General features: G+C 41.0%; 1 protein-coding gene across 2 annotated transcripts in view; it reads right to left on the bottom strand.

Annotated features, from left to right (window-relative positions):
* LOC117546709 (interleukin-1 receptor accessory protein-like 1-B) overlaps positions 1–21,214 on the bottom strand; it is a 185,661-nt gene that overhangs the window by 73,748 nt on the left and 90,699 nt on the right. The window lies entirely within an intron of this gene.

Raw genomic sequence — 21,214 nt, 5'->3', positions numbered from 1 at the left:
TTTTCAAAGCTTTTCAATGCACAAGCTTTCAAAGAAGCAGCTGCTTCACTACTAATGCTTTAAGGCCGGGAGCGATGATATGGCTTTGACATGGACTGCAATACAAACTGTACTGTATATACTGCAGCTGTGTAACTATTCAACCATTGCTGAATCTACAATATACCCCGAGGTAAAAACCCTTCACAGCTGCAGAGTAAGGTTAAGAGCTACTGCAGGAGATGCAGTATTTCCTGCTGTGCAGATAATGTGATCAGAAAATGTAAGCTTCTTAAAATACCTTGACAATATCTTTCAGAACAAATTAAAAGCAACGTGCATGATTCGGAGGGTTACGTGATCCCAAAGGCATGCCGTGTGGTATATGTGTTCAAAATGGGAGCGTGGTCCTGATCTAAAAGTGTATCACATTAGGAAAGCCTTTCGTCCCAACGCCCAATGAAAATACTCCGGGTCCAATTAGACAGCTGCTGAGTAACAAAAGACGTGTACTTAGAGGCTTCTCATTATAATGATTCCCTAATTGGTTCTAGTCTTCAAAGTGTCATCGGAGAGGTTTTTCTTTCTGCGCTCACTAAGAAATACTCGCAGGAATGAGGCTTGTTTTAGTACAAATGACTTGTGGTGTGACTGGAGCCGTGATCGCTGAGCTAAACCTGGAGAGGAGTGACAGAAAGGAGGAAGGTTTTCACAAGTTCATATTGAACCGGTTCCTTCATACTCCAGTTCTCCAGTGATGTAATTCAACACAGCGAGTTAGCTCTAGTTACATGTTGATGTAAAGCCTTCAGGGTAGTTTTTATCGCAACAACTGCAGTTTAACAGAGCAGACTTAAGTTTTTCAGATGTCTTTCTTCCATTTATATATTCAGTTATTCTTCATGAATAACTTTGAGCCATACATAACAGATGAGTGTTTCATGATGCAACTCCGGGACCCTTAAAAATCAGTTTTTCTGATTCTGTCTTGAAAAGGCCAGTTAAACCATGACAAAGTGCACATATTATGCTAATCTGTCAGCTTCATATATACATAGATATTTGTAACTTGTGCCTTCAAAAAGCTCATCATTGTTCTCATACTGCCTGTGCTGCAGCTCCTCTGTTCAAACCAGAGAACAGTCTGCTCTGATTGGTTACCTCTTATATTATATAGGCAATATTTTAGCCAAATATACACTGCAGTGGTATCCACTCAGTTGTGCTAATTAAAATAACAATTGAATTGTTCTGATGCCCAATCTATTGAAAGATAAAACCATGCCATGTCCTTTAAATAAATAATCATGCAATTTGTTAAAGCAGCAGGATAATAAAAAACCTATATGAGCTCATTAATGACTATTTAAAAAAAGAAGCCAAAGCAAATGATTCCTTTTTTCCCTGTGCCTGCCGTATTTCAGTGCTGTGTAAAGAAATCTCATTACCTCAATTACCTTTTTCCCGATGAAATATTCTCAGATTAGTTAGCGTCATTATGACTTGAAAAGAGAAAAGAGATTTGTTCTACTCTGTAGGTTCGTCTTAAACAAGCTAACATGAAGCTATAGCTTGTTGCACATACTGTTGAGTGAGTTTACAAGTTGTACATTATGTATTTGCTTTAATGATAAAACAATCATAGAAAGTAAACAGCACATTTGAAGTAGATAATTCTAGAGCAAAAGGTAAGAAAAGTAGAAGAAATTGTGCCTTTTATCCAAATCAAGGGCACGCTGCAGATATGATGTTTGTCAGTGGGATCCCACCAAGCTGTAAGGCACGCAACAACACACACACACATTTGAGATGCATCAGTGAAGCTGGCTGGTCTTCAAAACCATCATTCTGCGGTGGGTTATTATACAAGGGAGTGGGCAGGCTTTTCGCTGAGGGGCGAGAAACACATCCAGCCTGACCTGTTTATACACACACACACACACACACACACACACACACACACACACACACACACACACACACACACACACACACACACACACACACACACACACACACACACACACACACACACACCACACACACACACACACACACACACACACACACACACACACACACACACACACACACACACACACACACACACACACACACACACACACACACACACACACACACACACACACACACACACACACACACACACACACACACACACACACACACACACACACACACACACACACACACACACACACACACACACACAGTGATCTGCTCTCGATGTGATCACATGATGATGGATGAGGGGATGGAGTAATGAAAGAGGAAAAAAAAAGACCTTGTTCTCTCCCATTAACTCCCACATCGCCTCCTCTCCTTCCCCTATCTGTGTGTCGCTCGCTGTGTGTGTCTTTGTCACTCTGTCTGTCTGTTTCCGTCGCTCTCGAGGGGGAGAAAGACAAAGGGAAGATGAAAAAGGAGGCAGAGGAGGGGAGGAGGGAGAGGGTTGTGGTCCTCTGTTCCCACCTCATTAAAGACCACTTTAGTGTGGAGTTGTGTGGGTGTGTGTTTGTGTGTTGTTGGTAAACTTAAGACCCTTTTAACCAAAGACTGTTCATTGAAAATGTCATTTTTAATAAACTGACTTTGTCAAACCATCCTCGCCAAGGCTTGACATATCAGAAGCTATGTTATATAAAAGAATCTGAAAGATAATGCAGGACTTTATTGTGTTGAATAAGTGAACAAGAATGTCTTCAAACTGGACTTTAGCCGAAGTCAGCTGCTGCAAACTGGGAAGGAGACGACATTTGTCAGCAGCTGTCAGGGACTGTTAAAGTTTTGAGACAGTAAAGGGCTTCCTCAGGGCCGAGGGGACACATGGAGAAGGGTTCTAGATAACCAGCAAACTGAACTCAATAAGTCAGTTTGTCAGATATACTTTCTGCTGGTGAATTATACTCTATACTATTCTCTTTAAAATGAAGTTAAATTACTATGAAAAACACTATAAAGGAACAGTACCTGAGTCAATTGCTGGAAAGACATGCTGGTAGTACTACTTTTGTTCAGATTGTGGAAGTAGATTGTATTTTTGAGAGGCTATCATCAAGTACTTACAAGGTTTTATTGGCCACTTTTCTCTTTCATGGCTAAATATACAGGTCAATAGACCGGAAAAATGCCTTAGTAAATTCTTAATGTGACCTCAGCTGAAGGAAGAGTGCTTTCATTACCTTACAACATAACCGGTGCAATTTTCCTACCGCAAACTATTTTTTTTATGAACAGAATGCAGTTAAATAAATAGTTCATGAAAACAACGACGCTGCTGTTGCCTGTGATTGTACAGTGTGGGAGTCAAATGTTATGAGTCTGGAAAAATAACAGTTATTTTAGCTGAAGGAACTCGTGGCGTATGCCCTGAAACATCTGCTTGAGGCAACGGGTGAAATGGAGCAGAGCCACGATGAGTGCGGTCTCTGATGATCTCTCGGATGAAGGAGATGTCGTTTTACTGCAAGGAGAGGGAAACGAGCGGCTTTAAAGGACGTAAAGTACTAGAGACCTGGGTTTCGCTTTCTCCTTAAGCTGTATTATATTGCAATTTAAGTTTGAGTTGAATGCAGGTCAGTCAATTGCAGCAACTAACATTAGAAATCGTAATATTGGGCTCTGGGCTTCTGCACACCACTGTTGCAATCTGCATTCATTCCCACCTACTTATATTTGTCTGGCCAAAAACCTCCATGATCCCAGCTATAGCACCGCTGCTAACAACTTCTATACACCGTAATGTCTGCAAACAGCATCAGGGCAGCTGTTTCAACAGCGTGTCTGGCAGCAACCACGTAGATCAAATTCTGTCTATCTGTCTGAAAATGTAGATGAAAAGAACGTGTGCTTTGTGGACTTGCAGCCACTTGTTATGACGGATATTTCCGAGGTGCAAAAAATAAATCCTTTATCTGAAAAAGGATGCTGCTTGTTAAAAATGAGCTAGATGCTCTGCTAGACTCCCGAGCTGAAAAGGAGATATTTGAAAAGCACTGGAAAATAGACTTTTGGGAAATACATGAACCCTAAAGAAATGACAATGCTACTCTCTCCGAGGATACTTGTTAAAAAATACCAATATAGAAAACCCTGAACAGAACATAATAAGGGTATACTTCCTTATTGAAAAGGGTGTTGGTTTAGGAGATCCATCAAAACAATTGAATATGAGCGGGCCCAGAGGATAGGACAATGCATTCGGGGAAATCACATACATCATCTAAAGCAAAAATAGCAGGAGCGACTTCACTCTCCACTGAACAGCTTTGAAACAGAAAGGCATGATTACTCACAGTGCTTATATATGGTTCAGGTATTTCCTGTAATGAGATATCTGTTTTGAATCTGATGCATACTTGTAAACATTTGCACTGCATGGATCATGTGCGGCTATTCATGTGTGGCTAGGAGACAGTTGCTTGTTAATTAGAGAGGGCCTGAACTCATTATTCACCTGTTTCTAGAGCGGGGGCCTCAGAAACGTGTTATTCAATCAATGATAAGGAGGGTGGGAGAGATGGTGATATGTTTCAAGCCACCTAGCCTAAAATATTCCTCAAGGGAGGAGTTGAGGATGAGTCAGAGAGGAAGGAGATGGTGGAGCTGCAAGAAAGCTCGGGGTGCTTTTTATAAAAAAAGGCTTTTCGCAGCGTGGGAGAGCGAGCTAAGAAGAGACGGAAAGAAAAAAAGAATGGATGAGATGAAGATGTTGTTTGGCGCTTCTTCAACAACAGGAAAGCGTGTGTGTTGGGAGGCAGTGTGGGTCATTGCTTGGGCGTGCATATCCTTAGTGATGGAAGTTGAAGGAGGAAAGCCAGCTGGGTTAACATGGTGCTAATTGCCATCATGTCACACCCATAGCAACCGTTAGAAAGCCTAGTGAGCGCAGGGTTCGATACTACAGGACATGTTGTTTAGAATCACATGTCTCAAACTGATCTTTTCATATATTTGTATCCTGAATGTGATTTCACAAGCACAATATAAAAATAAACGTTTCATCCAATAAAGGTGAAAGCTCTTTTCTTGTTCCGCATGAGGATGCACATGACTTGTTGCATAGCAACAGGTGCAGGTACTTCCTCCACACATGCCTCTGATACTGTAAGTGTCTGTAGTTTGAGAAAGAGATGCCAGATTGTCCCAGGGTCATAAATCACATGACACCCTGTTGAGTTCTGTCCTTTACAGCGTCACACTGGAGAACATGTGACTTTTGACTGAGGCTTAAATGCCAGCTGGCTTTCATGAATGCACGAGGTGGCATGTGTGATGTTGAACTCCAAAAGAAGGTTATCAAACTTCCCAGATGATTCATAAACTTGAGATGAAATCCAATATTTTCGCATTACTGTTGATGGGGGTTAAAGTAAATGCTTCAGACCAAATTACACAAAAAGCACACAAAGTGATTCCCTGATTCTAAATGAGACCCTATTATGCTTTTAGGGTCTTTCCATTCCTGTAGTGTGTATAGGTTTTGGTGAATGTAAATAGTCTGCAGTGAAAGCACTATGTAACACTCATTCTTGTCGTTATTTATTGTTGTTATATTTGGTGGTAAACTACACTCCAATTTTTTTTAAATAAACATTCCAATTTTAAAATGGTAGCAATTGTAACATGAAACCACATTTCCCCCCAGGGATCAATATCGTTTTTCTGGCCTTAGTTTAAACTCAGGAGATGGTCCTCCCAGGCTCCGCGGCACTAAACTGTGTTAATGTGCCGGTTCTTTTGCTTTTTCGGCCGACAGAACACATTAACATGCTGGGAAGCTTTCGCCTCTGCAGGGGGAATTGTATTCCTGCAGCATGAAAACTACAGAAAGCCAAGTGAATTACATTTTTTTTTAAAAGGGACAAAAAGGGACAAAATGGAAAATATGTAACAGGCTCGGTGTAAAGAGTGAGCTTGACACTTAATAGACTTTTTACAAGACCAAAGAAGAAATAATGGAGTTTCACCACACTCAGAAAGCCGATTTCTCCAATTTCCAACAAGCATGAATATGAGAAACTAATACAGACGGCGGTGATTTCAATAACGCAGGGTCGAGGAAAAATGTACTATAGATTCATACACTTTCTTCCATATACTGCGTTCTCAGCAAGCATTTTGTCTTAGCTTTAAATTGAACTACTCGACAGACAATACCTTGTACTTCCCTGTAATTAAAAGGTGAATTAATCTTGAGTGCTGTCTGCCTGTCATAAATTCTTCCCATTTGTTCTCCCAGCAGCCTGCTTTCCAGTTCCCCTCGAAACATTTATTCACAGCAATCAATAGGGGTATTACTATGTATATATATTGCAGTGGGAATCAGTTTGACAGGTTGCCTTTGGCAGTGCTACACTTCCCACTTTGCACATGTTCTCCTCCAAAATCTCCAGATCTAAATGTGGATGTGGCTGCTGTTTAGGGGAAGCTGGGAGTAACATGTGTGGGAGGGTTCGAGCACAGGGCCGTTTAGATTTGACAAATGTTTGAGAAAAAGTTACAGAAACACAAATAGACTTGCAGGAAGGAAGAGGAGAAGAAACACAGCTAATGCGACGAGTTCTGCTTACTTGAACGTTTGAAATAACGTGAAAGAAAGTTGCAATTAGGCAGATGTGTAAACCGAGGCTGTGTGCTGTAATTAATCATGATTGCGTTAATTACACTTTGTTTTTTTGCCATAATGAGCTCTGAAATGAGACAAACAGCAGAGGAAAAAATACAGAAAAGGAGGGATCTGATGCCAAATGACACACTGCAGCCTCGCAGTTGCTATATTGAGATTTCATTGCTGTGGATATTAAAAAATGTCAATTCTCTCCCTGCGGCAAATAACTCCTCTCTGATTCCCGCTACACCAGCAGAGTGAATTATTTCTCGGCTCCGTCTGTAAAAACTTTTTCATAAGCAAAGCCATGTCTGATATAATCTTTTAATTAAGATTTTACAAGTTGCTTCCCAATTCCCAATATACTAATAACAATATACTGAGGATCCCATCTCTAATAAATATTGTTTTTTAATAAGGAACGCTGCTTCTGTGAAGTTATTATCGCTGCATATTTGAATTGTATTAATAATAAATAAAAGCTATATTTCAAATGATCAAAATGGTCGATTACTTTGACTTACATTGTTCTTCTTATTCACAGCCCAGTCAAATTGATGGTTAATTGTGCTTGGATTATTTTGCCACTGAATTAATTAATTACCTGAAGTAATTGGCATTAATAATGCATCAAAAAATGATATCATGCATGAAAATATGTTTACTTGTTGTTTCATGCAACATTGGTAATAATTGATACAAAACAAGTAAGTCACCCAATTCTTTTAATTAAACTTGGTGTCTTTTTATGATTAAGTTAAACTTAAAACACAAAGTCATTACTGTACCAGAAAAACAGTTGACCGAGACATTCATGGTAACAAGAATGCATGTCTTTACACGTGTAAAATAGGTTATGGGGCAGAAAGTAAGCTATTGTTATAAAAGGATAACTAATGCTAATTGTTATCATTACGCCTGACTTATCTGCAGTGTTGTGCTAGTTACTGAAAACTAGTAACTAGTTACCATTACTAGTTACTTCATGTCAAAAGTAACTCAGTTACTTTACTAGTTACTTAAACCCAAAGTGCAAAGTAACGTTTTCGTTAGTTGCAAAAAGGGTCTCCCATTAATGCCCTTATAGCCTTCATTTCAGTACTGTTATTGCATTGGAGAATAATACAATCTGTTAATCAACTTGACATGCATTATATGCAATCTGGATTGCATCGATATTAGCTGGCTTTCCATTTTTGTATATTCTTTCTCCAGGTAGTTGGAAAAACTTTTCCGTCCCATATGCCGTGTGCCGCCCGGACATGCTATCATGCTAACTAGCTCCCTGAAAGCGGGTGACTCCACTGTAGCAATAGCCTGCATGTGTTCATCAACATACCGTGCAATGGCTTCATCGACTTTTCCCTGGATAGCAGTCCTTTAAAATCCAGCCGCTGTTGCTTAGGTGGAGGTGGAGTGGCGTCGGCTGAGTCTCTGTGGTCTTAGCTACTAGCTTTGTCCCAGCATGTTGTTTTTGCAGATGTTTTAAGAGATTTGAATGACTGGTTTGGGCAGTAGATAGGCTCTTTGACCCGCCAAGATACAACTTACATTTAACTAAAACGTTATTTTCTTTGTGCTCGACAAAAGTGAAATAGTGAGAATATCTCCAGGTGGAGAAACTAGACTTGAGCTCCGCCGCCGCCATGATAGTCTTGTTAGTAAACAACACAAACACGCCCACAGCCCGTCTCCGCATGTGACACAGGAAGTATCTAAGTACATTTACTCAAGTACTTAAGTACAGTTCTCATCTCTGTTCGCCTGGCTGTTGACTATATAAAAAAACTAACGCAGTAACGGAGTAACGCACCATGTAGTAACGGTAACTGCACGTTAGTCCCGACACTGCTTATCTGTGACTATGTAAAATCTTGTAGTCCTATCTCTTCTTGCATACGATACAAAATGATGCACTGCCTGTAAGTAGAGTGTATATATTTACTCTGCATTTACTGTAAGGGTTGCTAAATAACATAATGTAAAAATAGACTGTCACTGCTTACACAAGCCACTTCTATCAACCTGCCTGCCAATTAAGTGTCAGCTTGTCTGGCAGACGCCTCTGTTATGCTCTTTAAAAGCTAAATAGATGTGTATGTTTTTTTTAAATGGGGCCCTATTTGGTTTTGGGGTTTTTCCATCTCTATAGTGTTGTGTGCATGTAAATGGTCTGTAAAGGTTATAATCCCAAAGCTTCTTCCAGAGGGAGTTTCGCTTTAACATAGGATTTTGAATAGAGAAAAAACATGTTGCCCAATTAGGAAAAGGGCCTAATCCACCCATTGTGTCCGATTGACCACTGTATGAAATCCATACTAAGCTTCAAGGCATGCTTAACTGTCTAGATAATTGTGCAGATACGTTTTATTGCTTACATAATCTTTGCCTCTGTTATGTACTAGAGTCGGTTGCATCCTCCGTTTCTCTACATGCGGACAAATACAAACTAGACTTGAACAACCATGTACCCCTCCCACACAAACAAGCAGGGTCAGTCAAATATTGGCATTTGACTTTAACCGCTGAAAGGTCTGATCGCTGGTGCTTGAAATGTTTTCAGCCGTGTTTCTGGCGCTCGTCTCAGCGCTAAAACATCCTTTGGAATGTGCATTGAATATAGCACTGAATTATTCATCAAAGCTGCTGCAAACATACCTCTGGAAAAAAATATAATTAAACCAGCCAGGCTCAAGCACTTCCATAAACAAGGATTTGATGGTCATTAATAATAAAGAAGCCCTCACATGGATGTTACATAAGCAGTAAAGAAATCCTTGGTAAAACTAAAGTGTTGCATATTGACTTGTAAAGTATAAATGAATTTTATTGAATTCACAAAAATACGACGCCAACGACTGTGAAGATTCATTTAACCTCAAATGCTGCACATTGACCCGTCTATACATCTTTTGTTAAATATCCTTGTGCAGAATGACTAATGATATCTAGTGAATCGCTGTTATCTGCGCTGTGCTTTTGTCATATGCAAGTCGGCTTCAAAAGATAGACGCCTTTTGGTTATTTTGGAGCAGATGTTCTGTAACTACATTTTTTTTCAGCTGATATTGACTGTCTCCTTTTCTGTGTTAAGAACGTATGCTCTTTGCTACAGCAGCATTGCTATTGTTACCCCTGCCAGCTAAAAGGGGCTCCCTCTTGTAAGTCAGTAACCTCCCACTCCCCTTACTAACAGCCTTAAACCCTCCAAAACACAGAGACTCTGTTCTTTCTTAATGACAAACAAAGCGGTTGGCACAGAGGCTTCTCAACCATCTATTTATTATTTGTTCTGGTCACCCATTCATTGCATCCGCCCAACCTGACCAGCCCCCCGTTTAAAAACCTGTGTATATTTGACTTGAATCTATTCCAACCTCCTCCTCCTCCACTTGTTGCCAGCGGCCTGTTTAATTCCTGCCATTTCTGCACACTGGTCCCCTATTGCCGAGCAACGAATCCCTCCGCCCAGCCACGCCAACAAGCCTCCCATCCCCCTTCCTTCTCCCCTCCCTCACCCCCTCTTCCTTCCTCTCAGCCCCTTTGCCAGTGGCACTGCAAATCTCCGGAGGCAGGCAGTGCCAAGCGTTCCAGCTGTTTAAACAGGTCAGCGGTTGGTGTCTGGTGCCAGCCGGGCCGGGGTAGCTGTGCCACTGTGGTGCCCTACATCTGGGGTTTGTGCTAACCCCCCCCAAATCCGTTATCCTCAAGGGAGATGCAGCAAAAAACTGTAAACTGTACTGGGGCTCAGCTGAGAAATGCTGGATTTACATGCATTTATTATTGCGTCTTCTTTTACAGAGCAATTGTTAGTCTTCATTTAAATGATTTAGCCAATAGCATCCTACAGGACGGATCTTATATACATTCACAGATAAAGTCACCTACATTACGTTGGCAGCGTCAACTCCTAGAACCTCTCTGATCAGACCTGCCTCTGATACAGTTATTATGATTAAAGCTTTTATTGCATATGCTGACAGTACATCTCCTCCTCTGTTCCTTTTTTCAAACTCCAAGACTTTTTATTCAAACATAAAAGACGACTTTGCCTTTGACCTTTATGAGGTGAGACCCTCAATTTATATTTTAGTCCTGGATATTGTAAAGGCTGTTAGTTCCTTGGAGACATCAAAGTATTCTTTATATTACACATTTAAGGAGAAATAAAATCACATTATCTTTCTTAAACATTTAAGCAAAAAGGACAGTGTGCAGATTTTTCAAGACAGGGATCGTTTTTGAAACCTATTGGAATCAAATGGAACACATTGTGAATAAATGCAGGCTGCAGAAATTCTCCATTATTCCTCAGTTGTGCATTTCTTGGTGGAATAACATTGTGGCACTGTGAACAAAACATATCAGGAACACCTTGCTTGTGCTGGTTGCATGCTATTTTTGCAGAACCTGCGCCTCAGTTTCAAAGAGGCTTAAATCTTGCATATATTTCTCTCCCTGCTCCCTTCATCTATGTATAGCACATCGCCCCTGGATGACTGTAGAGGATTTAAAAGGTGAAATCAATAACAGTTCACAGCTTTTACCTTTAGGGTCACTTTAGTTCATGGAAAGATTAAGTTGTCCTCAGAGTTTGCACACACTTATTGCTTTAACACTGTAATCACTAATTAAACAGGACATATCATGCTTATTTTCAGGTTCATATTTTTATTTTGTGCTTCTACTGTGACATGTCTCCATGCTTTAATGTTCAAAAAGGTCGTTATTTTTCTCATACTGCCTGTGCGGCAGGACCTCTTTTCATCCTCTGTCTAAAACCAGAGCCCAGTCAGATGGGTCCGCTGCTAGCCGCCCGTTGACTGGAGGATGGCCAGCTGACAGCTAGCTGTAGAGGCAGCGGTACTAGTGATGAGCTAAGAGTTCAAAGACAAAGAGCATAAAGAGGCTAAAAAGGACCTAACTGAGAGTTATAATCCTCAGCGAGTTTGTCACTTTACATTAAAGATATTATTTTTTGTAAGACAGAGACAAACAGATCTGTCATTGAGACAAGACAATAGGGAGAAACACAAAGACAAAAGCCCTTTGTAACGCCACATAGGGGAGGCACTTAGTGCTAATGATAGGTCTGCCCCTGCACATATTGTAAGAGATTGTTCACTGCAATTACAATATCATTTAGACATGCTCCAGATCTGTCACAGATAGCTGAGATGTATTAAATCTAGCTCTCTAAGCTAAGATGAATATGAATTAAGCATATTTGAAGTCTCCTCATCGAGTATGTGGAGGTGGCTGTCACTGGCTTCTCTCTCTATCACACACACACACACACACACACACACACACACACACACACACACACACACACACACCACACACACACACCACACACACACACACACACACACACACACACACCACACACACACCACACACACACACACACACACACACACACACACACACACACACACACACACACACACACACACACACCTCTCTTTTTCCTATCTCTGCATGTGACAAACACATTTCGCCCACAGACCAGCCACCTCTTTCCCCCTCGCGGACCTGAGCCTCTCGCCCACAGACATACCACATCAAAGTTAATTTCCGGTCTCATTCAGATGATCGAGCAGAGTGAGAGTGAGGTCCTGGCTCTGCTGACCTGTGTGATGAGGCTGCGCACGGCAGATAGTGACACCAGGCATGTGCACGTGAAACTATTCTGGCTTGATACCTTTATTATCGTAAAGCATGGCAGTGGCACTCCTTAGGGCCAAAGCGCAAGATCAGTTTTCACCATCGCAATCCGCCGCCCACAGACTCTATACATCCCACATATGAGGTAATAATCACTCATGGTGGGCGGTGACGGCTGTTTCAGACCAGGCTCAGGAATGTAATTGGATGCTCTAGCTGTCAAGAAGAGCAGGGTCCTTTTGATTTGGCCAGACTGTCCCACAGTGAGCATTACTTGGACAAAACATGAGGGAAACGCAATACTTAAAGTTTGCATTGCATTGTATATTGTGGTTCCCCAAAAGTAACACAAAGTAATCAGGTTACGTTACTTTAATATTTTGACACTCAGATTACGATAAAAATGTTTTTTACATGCTACTAGTAATTGTAATGGAATACATTTTAAAGTAAACCGCCCAACTCTGGTATCCAGATATAGGGAGGGCAGAAGAAGACAAAAAACAGGAAAAAAACAGAAGAGGAAACAGTATGGCAGACAGAGAGTAAACAACTTCTGCTGAAGTTTGCCTATGGCAAAGTACAGCCAAGTCTCCTCCAATAATACAAATGCAACCCAAGCAAGCCTCAGACAACCTTCGCTACGAGTTACCTGAATGCAACTTGTTAGCAAGAAATGATCCTACCTGTGAAACACACATCACCTAAATAGGGGCTATTATGCCTTTTGTGGTTTTCCCTTTCCTGTAGTGTGTTGGTTTCTGTGCATGTAAATGGTTAGCAAAGGCTAAAATCCCCAAACTCCCTCCAAGTTTCTAATAGCTAGCACTCCAACACACTTCTACGTGATAAGCAGTTGACCAATCACAGCAGAGCTGGCCAGCTAGCCAATGAAACCAGGCTCTGGTTTCAGACAGAGGGTGAAAAGAGGTGCTGCAGTACAGGCAGTATGAGAAAAATAAAGAGCTTTTTGAACATTAAAGCATGGAGACATGTCACAGTAGAGGCACACAATACTAATATGAACCTGAAAATGAGCAGAGTAGGGCCTCTTTAAAAATGACAAAAAAGCTAATTCCTCTATATTTCTTTATTTTTGAACTTTTGGTCTGCCACTGCCTTTATGTTGCAACCATTACAGCTTTCATCTTGGCTTAAAATGTCCATCTTCCATGCTTGGCAGGTTACTGCTAGGATAAATGGGCACATACAGTAGATGGCCTGTATGCACTATACTGTACCATTATAGAAGTGACAGCTAAATGTACACTAAACGACACAAATCATTCTTTAATTGTAACCTTTGTAGCTCACTTCAACCACTATTCACTCCTGAGGCACTAACTCTTGAAGGAAAATTGCTCTGAAATGTCACACACCCCCCCCCCTGATCCCACCCCACCATTATTTTCCTCTCTATCTCATTGTAAACTTGCCGTCTGTATTTTTTGGTTGTGAGAAACATTGTGCTATCTCATAAATAAATAAAAAGCCTTGCAATGCTGTAACTACGCCCCGGAGTCACTGGGCTGCCTCCGCCCCCCTCCTTTTAAACTTCAACATAAGCCCGCTTTAGTGCCATTAAAATAACTTGTCATGACAGTGTAGCCTGGGAGCAGTGCAATCAATTTCCATTACATCAAGGCCCAACTGAGCATCGCCACTGAACTAAGCGCTGGTAAGCAATCTCCCTGACCGAGGGTGGTTTGTGTGTGTGTGTGTGTGTGTGTGTGTGTGTGTGTGTGTGTGTGTGTGTGTGTGTGTGTGTGTGTGTGTGTGTGTGTGTGTGTGTGTGTGTGTGTGTACAGTTTACAGTGTGTGAAGGAGCAAGGACGGGGGAGTAGGGAGGGAGAACTTGACAACTCCAACACAAGCTTTTCCTCCATGTATCCTGCCTTAGCAGTAGAGGGACTAGAAATAATAATAGTCTCTTTTTCAATGTATTCATAGGGACCGTTTTACCATCATAACATCATGTGAAATGATCACCGTCTGAACAATCCAGCTTGTCTTGGTGCAGCGAGGGTCTCTCCCCAAAGTGATTTAGAATGCGCCTTTTGTAAAAGACCAATCTGCAACTAATTAACATCAGAGTAATTTATGCCACCAAATAGATTTTTTGCTCAATATAAATTATGCAAGATGCCCCTCCGCAGTCCCTTCGCAGCCTTCTTATCTCTCGGCGGGAATCAGCGGATCGACACGTGGCTGAAGTGTCCTTGATGGGGCGCTTCTACAAACTGCCAGAGATAGGGATGGCAGGGAAAGAGGTAGAGAACATCTTCAAGGCTACACTCATGTACTCGTGGCCACACATCTTAAATCACTAAAACACTTCATAACAGAAGTACAGACACTTCAACAGCGCATTAAAGTTACAAAATAAATACAGATGCATTTCTAAAAAGCAATAAGACATCTTTAGTTTTCAAATCGCCTAATGTGGTAACTTGCTACACATGACTGTGGTGTGGAATATAATGAACACTAGTTTAGCGCTGCTTTTCACATCTCCAAAGCTAAGGCACTAAGTGAGTGCTAATTAGCAGAGTGAAGGCATTAATTATGTTACACGTCATCTTAATTAGCGATCCCAGATGTACGATGTGTCAGGGGAGCATTTGTAAGCACAGTTTGATTATTGATAGACATTTGACAAGATGTATGACGACAGAAAAGGTGATACACAATGTAGAGGTCCTAAATCTATAAACCATTTGCATGCATGTTATTTCTTATAGGTATTAAAAAAAAGAGTAGAATACATAGAAACTCTTCAGCTGTCTAAGAAATCAATACTCATCAAAAGCACCTGTCAAATCACGAGGAATATGTCAAATAGCTGCCCACTGTTAGTAATTAGGGCCTGTAAGCTCTTGATCCCACTTTCATGCAGAGGGATTATTGTCATGGATTCGGTCTTCCTTTAAAAGAAGAAAAAAGCCCAATCAATGTGCTCCAAGAGAAGCACCGGCACCAGACCACCTGACCTTTTTGCTAAATCTGTTCAAACCGGCATCACATCTGTTGCTTGGCTTCACCTGCTCCGGGAAGACCGTGTCTCTAAGGCGAAGAGGTTTCACTCCAAACCGTTTGGATTTCTATACTCACGCTGATTCAACCACACGTTCACAAAGACCAGCACAAGCGAATGTGTCGGGGTGACACAAACAATAAGAGCACCTGCCAGTTTTTGAGCTCCACAGCTTAAAAAAGAAACGAGCAACAGCACATGTAGAGAATAAATAGATGGTAGTGGATGTTATGATGAATCCTTTTCATCATCTGGGAGTGTGTGGGAGAGAAACTCCCTCTGGAGGGAACACAGGGATTTTAGCCTTTGCAGACCATTTACATGCACTAAACCTATATAACACACTAGAGGAAAGGGAAACCACAACAAGCACCATAGTGCCTCTTGAAACACTTGGTGAGGGAAATTAAAAGATCCTAGTTATAAAAAAAAAAAAAGGAGCCGATGTCAACAGCTAGTCTTCGATAATTTCTTGCAAGAACATTGCACACATCCACAAGCCTTCATCCTTTAAAACACCTGCACCCGTTGTTTTCTATCGGATGTTTACCACAGGTGGTGTGCCGCGCTTCACTGCTCAGTGCAATATGCCACTGTTCTACTTCCTCCATAAAGCAGTCGTTTTAAAATCTCATTCGTCCCTCTGTTACTATACCCTGACGACGACTCCGCTCTGTATGGCATGACACGCTCAGTATATGCAGCACTTTACTTTCTGCTCCATTACATAAAGGGCACACTATTTCTACATTGCAAGTGAACTGCCATTGGATGTAAATCATGCACTGCAGAGTCTCACTGGGAACAATTTCTCGGGATGCTAGGTGACATAATGTGTCTCAAGCAATAGCTGGGGTTAACTCTACGGTATATGCAACAAAAAGAGAATAATCAAACAGATTTGATGTGTCCTGATGATCCCGTTCCATGTAATCCGAAACTCTCCCAGCTAGACTCTAAGAGCCCTGATACTTAGCAATACAAATGTATTAAACCTCCAGTCCATCCTGCCTGTGTCCTAAATCTTGTGACAAAACGCCAGGGGAGATAGTCCTTTGTTTGCTTAAAACAGCATTTGTGCCCAGAAAGTGCCACCTCATCAAACAGGGGGACAACTGATCAAAGTCATCTCACCTTGTGGAAAGCTGGCCAAGTCAAAGTAATTCCTGGATCTCCTTCTCTGCAGTTTGTTCATGTGTGCTCGGATCTGCCAGGCCGTGCCAAGAAAAACAGGCATCCGGAAAAACGTTGCCAAATACCTGTCACTGTTTCACAGGAGCAAACAATACCACGCAAACAGACGGACGACCTTAGGATATACAGGGAAATAGACCCAGGGAGACATTTCCCCAGGATTTAGGGATTCAAAACCTCCTCTTTATGCAAGTCAAAACACATGTTTGACAGCAATACACACACATTTCAGTAAAATTACATCCTGTACTGATATACAGTCACCACATAACCACTCCACAGTGAGAACACTGTGCTCTGCAGAGGCTTCATGCTCACATACTCTCTCCTGTTTCCGCCCACCTTCTCCCCTGCTGGAAGCTCGGCAATCACATCTCCTGTGTGCTGCTCCTTCGATGGCGCCAGCAGGTGGAAACCCACCGGGATGCTGAGTGTGCACTACAGTGTACACACACTGTGCTGCTGGATTGATCAGAGCACAGGGCCGAGTTGACTCACCGGGGTTGGGTAGTGATGGCAGGGGAACGCATAACAAACAGCCTGCCAAACCACCAGGGACGGGGGCATCGCTGAAGACATTGAGTTATGGCCGGCAGCCGGACACAGGGTCCAACAGCACGGACTGGAAAGTATACAGCAAAGTGCAAAACGCATTGTTCCTCAGTGAATGCATTATGATCCGGTCCATCTCTTATTCTGCATTGATCTCACTTGTCCAACTTATATTCAATGAGCTTTTGTTCACTTTAGAAGTATGAGATGGTATCATAATTGCTATGTCAGTTTGCAGAAACAAGAAGAAGGCAATGCAAATAACAAAGCCCAATTTGAGACTCTCCATTATTGGCTCTAAAGGAAAGCCTCAGGTCTGCCTTTCACCTCTGATTGATATGTGGTCTTGACCAGGGTGTATGGCAGAGGTGGGACGTGACAAATGGCAAGACAAGAGCTGAGGCAGGAAAAATAAGGTGAGAAAAAGATTGTACCATAAATCTTATAATACTCACACTATACTAATAAAACTATCTTTCCATTTCATATTCATTCTTTGCCGATTTTTTCCCAATGGCATGTCAAATGTTAAATGTGTCATGTTCTAAAGAATGAATGGATGAGTCACTGGAGTGTCCTCCAGTGACTCATCCATTCATTCTTTAGAAAATAAACAGCAAAGCACATGACAAAATGATATTTCTAATTCAAGGAAAATCTATCCATCATGCTTTAAGAGCTCTTCACTCAGCTTTAAGTGCATTTCACAACACTGCTGTTATGCACCTCGTAGGGAGTCTGCATGCTGACAGTGAACTGTGCGTCACGCTGGAGACCATTGTTCCATCTATGTTTATCATGTATCATTATTCCCTAGAATAGGGATATTAAAAACAAACATAGCATTAAGATCCTTTAACTATCTATGTCTATTTCTTGTTGGGAACATCCATATAGTGTATATGCACAATTAATAGCTAAAACTATTAAAACAAAATGCCATGCTATAAAGAATAACAAGTCTCTAAGAGTTAAATGCAGTAATGCACCATTGGCCAAAGAAGCAGACAATTAATTCAAATTCAATGAGATTTACAGAATACTGACGAGCTGCTTCTTATCTTAAAAGTATGTTCCCAATTAAAGTGACATAATATCAAAGGAAATGATAAATGCAAACTAAACTCTACTAAAACCTCATCAAGCCCCCACTGAGTACCCAATGAGCAGGTGGATTCACCAGGAGAAAAAAGGATTACTTTCTGAATCCACTCAGTGCATGCTCTTCTTTTTTCCACCAGCACCGTGGTCAGTTTAATTATCTTCCATCCATTAAAAGGGGCAATTATATTCCAACCTCCTTCATATGGTAATGAGTCAACTCCGGGATGGGAGAGGAAATGTGTAATGGCCACCGAATGGTGCTGGCAGGAGATCTACCGTAAGGAATAGAGGTGTACGAGAGGCAGAAGGGCCATATTGAAGAGGAACACTGTGTTAATCTTAACAAGGATAGAGAGGACCTGTTACCTGCCAAATACGTTCATAATGATTTAATACTGAAAACATATTTAAAGTTAACTAAACTCCACCACTGGTCCACGTATCATCAAAACAAGCCATATGTATTTGTAATCACAAATCTAGAGTCATTTGGTGCTCCTTATACTGAAGCATACAAAATCAATGTGCCTCAGGTTTAACAGCATTCATCATTGTGACAGCATTGCATATATTATAGGTACATCTAATATTGAAAAACAAACAAAAGTGTACCCCTTAACCTCTGATGCCCAAAGTGTGTTATGATCACAGTCTGGTAGAATCACTAGCCTGCTGTCAAGTTGTCTAGCTAAAACAGAAAAGTAGAAAACATAGGAACATTAAATGAGAGCAAACGCTATGCATTGATGTTTTTATCAACATCTATTTCACCTTTTATTCTGTCTAACTGCATACAAATCCACATATTATTGGCCAACGAATAAAGATGGGAGGTAGAACAAAAGTTATTTGGGTTTCTTTATCTGGATTATGAGCTTTAGTATATTATAGTCACAATATGCAAATGCCAAATACTCTCCAAATAACTACCAAGAAGGGCGAGGGGTATCAAAAAAGGAATCAGAGCTAATGTCCTTCATTTACATTCCCGACAAACACCTGTGCAAATTGATGTTCCCTCCTTTAAAGTCATATTCAAAACTTGTCCTGGACTTTTGTTGTTCCCTGTCTACATTTGCAGAAAATACCTGGAGCTTACAAAATGCACAACAGAAAACACACATCAAGGGAAAAGCTCCCATCATTCAAAGCAGTGGTTGAGCTGAGGAGGCAAAACGGTTTCATTTCATTTCCAACCAGCTCAATAATGTTTAATAAAAAGCAAGACCCTGATAAGGACTTCATAAAACATTATGAGTGCATCAGCTAATTTAAGAGGAATTTGATTGTTTTCAACCTCTCATTAGTTATTTAGATGCTCGCCCCTTTCTGTTCCTCAACCTCTCCTTGCGTGCAGGTTCAATAAGTAAAGCAGGTTAACAGCATTGGTTCCAGCTCATTAGCGACACTGACTGTTTTACACACCACCGGTGCTACTCCCCTGTATATATATTTATATTTTTTTATTTCATCCCTGCCATCACTTTATGCTACTGTGTTTAATATAACATGACATGGTTAAACCGTACACCCCAGCGCGTGCACTCCGCTCTGCATCAGCCAAACAGCTCGCTGCACCCGCACTGCGAGGGGGACTCAAGTTCCCATCAGCAAAAACACGTGGGTTTGCTATCCTGGCTCCAAAATGGTGGAATGAGCTCCCCATTGACATCAGAAAGCCTGCACATCTTCCGGCGCAGACTGAAAACTCATCTCTTTCGACTCCACTTCGAGCGAGAGAATTACTAACAAATAATTACTAACAAAGCACTTATATACTAATAAAGGACTGGCTTATCTAAAGCCAGTTGAGTAGCACTTGAAATGTTTGGCTCTATGAAACCTGATGTACTTATATGATTCTGTTTTCTTCAAGGTTGTGTCTTCCTGGTCGAATGTACTTATTGTAAGTCGCTTTGGATAAAAGCGTCAGCTAAATGCAATGTAATAATGTAATAGTAATAACACATAAAACGCCGCACCTTACAAGGAAGTCATAAAACCGCAAAATGTATTTAGAAATGAATGTCACTTTCAATTACCTGGCGAGAGAGCTCATGATGTTTTTAGTGGCGCTCATTATAATCACACACAATCTGACCTTTTGTCCCTTTGCACTGCTGTGAGAGAGTCATACGGTGGTATTGATAAAGAGGGAAGGGACAGGGGGTTTGATGGGGGTTTGGAATATCTGTGGGAGGTTGAGGATAATATCTACATTATATAGATTTAAAAAAGAAAGTACATTCTTCTGTCGTCTTAGCCTTCCACCTTTAGCGAAACGCTCCTTTTACATCTGTGCTCACCAGGAGGTGAAATAAATTCAGTTCAAGGTATTTCAATTGGTACCAGCAGTGATTGGTCAAACAGATGTGGTATCATATCCCATTTAATAATATTTTTGATGTATTGGGAATTGAGAGGGTATACAATTGGGATAAATGGCTGACAATTACCTAAACATTAACTTTATTGCACACAATAAATGTGTATTACAACTTTTGGCGGACACGGATTCATTATGAAATCATTGGATCTATTAATATCAGTATATGTCAGAATATTAAGTTTGGTTAAAGCCAGTAAATTGAAAAGATCAAAACAAAATGTACATTTTCTGGGTTCTTTCAAAGAACAAATCTCCCTTCTTTTAAGGATTTCATGTGCACTGAAGCAGCCACAGCAGACAGAAAGAGAAAATAAATCAAAAATAATTGGGTAGTTAGCATGATCTGAACCGCCTCCGTGGCTGCAAAAAAGAAAGAAAAACACCACGTACGAAAGCTCAAAACGTCTTCAATCGAAGGAATTCAGCCTTAAAGGAGAGCAGGCCAAAATGAGAATGAACGCTGGCGTTGCTCTCTAAAGTTAAAAAGCACTGCAAGTTCAGAATAGAACAATGAGGACTTGTGTAACACTTTGCATAACACTGTACACTTTGTTACCTCAAGGCGAAATGGTATCTTGTAACTTACAGTGAGAGTTAACTTTGGTCTCTCTTTTTCCAGTTCAATAAAATATACTTCAAAATGTAAAAACAACTTGTGTAA

Source organism: Gymnodraco acuticeps, unplaced genomic scaffold, assembly GCF_902827175.1.
Source record: "Gymnodraco acuticeps unplaced genomic scaffold, fGymAcu1.1, whole genome shotgun sequence".
In the NCBI taxonomy this organism is placed as follows: Eukaryota; Metazoa; Chordata; class Actinopteri; order Perciformes; family Bathydraconidae; genus Gymnodraco; species Gymnodraco acuticeps.
This window is presented reverse-complemented; position numbering and strand designations above follow the sequence as displayed.